The 2500-nt window shown below is 29.2% G+C and overlaps 1 protein-coding gene across 5 annotated transcripts in view; it reads right to left on the minus strand.

Annotated features, from left to right (window-relative positions):
• The window catches only part of xylb (xylulokinase homolog (H. influenzae)), a 36216-nt gene that overhangs the window by 3494 nt on the left and 30222 nt on the right, over positions 1-2500 (minus strand). The gene's annotated exons all lie outside the window — the stretch shown is intronic.

Raw genomic sequence — 2500 nt, forward strand, 5'->3', positions numbered from 1 at the left:
CAATCAGAACATTTACTAGCGAGCACTAAAAACATAATAATGGTGTCAGAAGAAAGTCCACTTAACATCCGGAGAACATAAAACCAATGTAAGAAATCCATGATTAAGATGTTAATATATTCATATTTGTATAAAAACAATAACATTACATGTTACATCCATAAAATCTATATTTAATATTAATATTAAAATATAAATAAGCTGATATTTAGTTCATTTCTTTTTTTGACATTTTATTAATATGTTATAATATAAATTAAAACTTAAAAAAATGCAAAAATAATTTTTAATAATAAACATTTTTAAATAACACTTATAATGATGGAACTCTTAAAGAGACTCTGTGTTTCTGTAGGTTCTGCTTGTGGTTCTGGGTGTGCTGTAGCGCTCGGCCTCATGTTATCGGTTTCGCCGATTAATCAGAACCGATATTTAATATCGGCAACAAAAATGGCTGTGTTTGTTGCTGGAGCTTCTGATAAGATGTAAAATGAATTAAATGAATGTTACTAAAATCACCCACTTGTAGTATCTAAAGAGAATCTTCATACGAGTTATGAATGTTAAATATGTTGTATTATTAATTATCATTAAATGTCACGTCTTGTTTTAGTATGTTGAGAGAACAGATGGAAGCGGCTTGTTTAATTAATAAATGATTATTATTTGATATTTGAAAAATCTGGTCAGGAGAACATCTAGAAGAGACGTGGCTTTTCTCTCATTCTCACGTAATAAACCTGGAAAACCGTCCTCTTTAAAGCTGAATATCTGTGCTTCTGAAGTCTCGCTCTCTCTTTCTAGAGTTATTATCAGAAACAGGAATAACGTTTTAAACTCTAACTTTAAACAAATATGCATGAGAAGTCATTCAGTGAAGCATTTATTGTTCAATAACTATAACTTGATTGTATTAAAGCATCATCTTTTGTTCACGTCTCTCTTTCATCCATAAACTGTGATGGAGTGACTCCTGAAACGGCAAACTAGCACACGCTGTTCAAAATATTGTTTATTTGAATAAAAATATTGTACAGTAATATTGCAAAATGTTATTACAATATAAAAGAATAGTTTCTATTTTAATACACTTTAAAACATAATTTATTTCCGCGACACAGTGCTGAATTTTCAGCATCATTACTTCAGTCTTCAGTGTCAAAATCCTTCAGAAATCATTCTAATATACTTATTTATTTATTTATATATTTAGTTTTAGAATTATTTATGTTGGAAAGGCTCTGCTGTATTTTTTTCAGGATTTGTTAATGAATATAAAGTTAAATTTTTTATTCATTTATTACGAACAAATCAAATCTTTGCTAGCAGTTCCTCGCTGAATAAGTCTGAATTTCTAAAAAAAAAAAAAAAGAATAAAAATTTACAGACCCCAAATGAACAGTATATGTTATTAAAAATATATATTTCTATTTAAAATAAATTATTTTCTACTTTTTTGTCTTGAAAAAAGCATCATAGCTTCAACAAAAAAAAAAAGTAGTAAATTTTTACATTTTTAATTAGCTGATAAACCCTCTGCAGTTGTTTTTCGTTTGGTAAACCCTAAATTAATGTAACGTTTCACGCTTTTCATGATATTGATAAACAGTGCAATATATCTGAAACCCGCTCAAAGCAATATATGCATGAAGTAATCCAAAAGTAATCCAAAAGTAATCCAGAATGTAGTTTGTAAGTAATCTACCAGCTTCTACCAGATCTCAAGAAAGAGACTGGAAAGACACCAACATTGCTTTTTCAAGAGATCGTCCTCCTTTCTAAAGCAGCGTGTGATTCTGTGAATAGAGAAGTGTTGCAGAAAATAACACGTGTCCTTGCTTTTCCCAACGATGCATTCCCAGATCAATTAAAGTGTCAGCTTTGATTTTATAGGGATGCATTAGCAGTGTGCCTTTCTGTTTAAATCACACTCACACTGCTGAAAACACTCCTAATAACTCACTCTCACACAGCTCGAAATGTCTGTGTGGAAGTGTGTTATTATAACGTTCTCAGTGCTGCAGTATGCACACTGTGTGTAGTATGTAGGGACGGACACTAGATTTGCATTTAGTTTACCGTACAAAAATGTTACTTTCAAAATCCAATATTACGCTCAACCAGAATAACAATAAAAAGACGGACACGAAGCTGCTTTCAAAGTAAATCTTGCTATAATTTTTGTTTTAAAGGAGATGGTTACATTAGTTACATTAAACATGTTTTAACATCATGCTTTAAATTTAGATTTTGTCGTCATCGTTGAATGCAATTACATCAGAAGTAACTGGAATGAACCGAAAACGTACTTAATTAACGTACGGAAAATAATTACATAGCAATGCAATAAAAAACTCAACTCAAATAAAATATTTTCTGAAATACCTCATGTCCTTAAAATAACTAAAAGTAATATATAAACTACTATAAATCTATAAAATATTATATTTATTATATTTTTATTTATATATATATATATATATATAAAATATATATATAT

Source organism: Puntigrus tetrazona, chromosome 24 (genome assembly GCF_018831695.1).
Source record: "Puntigrus tetrazona isolate hp1 chromosome 24, ASM1883169v1, whole genome shotgun sequence".
Taxonomy (NCBI): domain Eukaryota; kingdom Metazoa; phylum Chordata; class Actinopteri; order Cypriniformes; family Cyprinidae; genus Puntigrus; species Puntigrus tetrazona.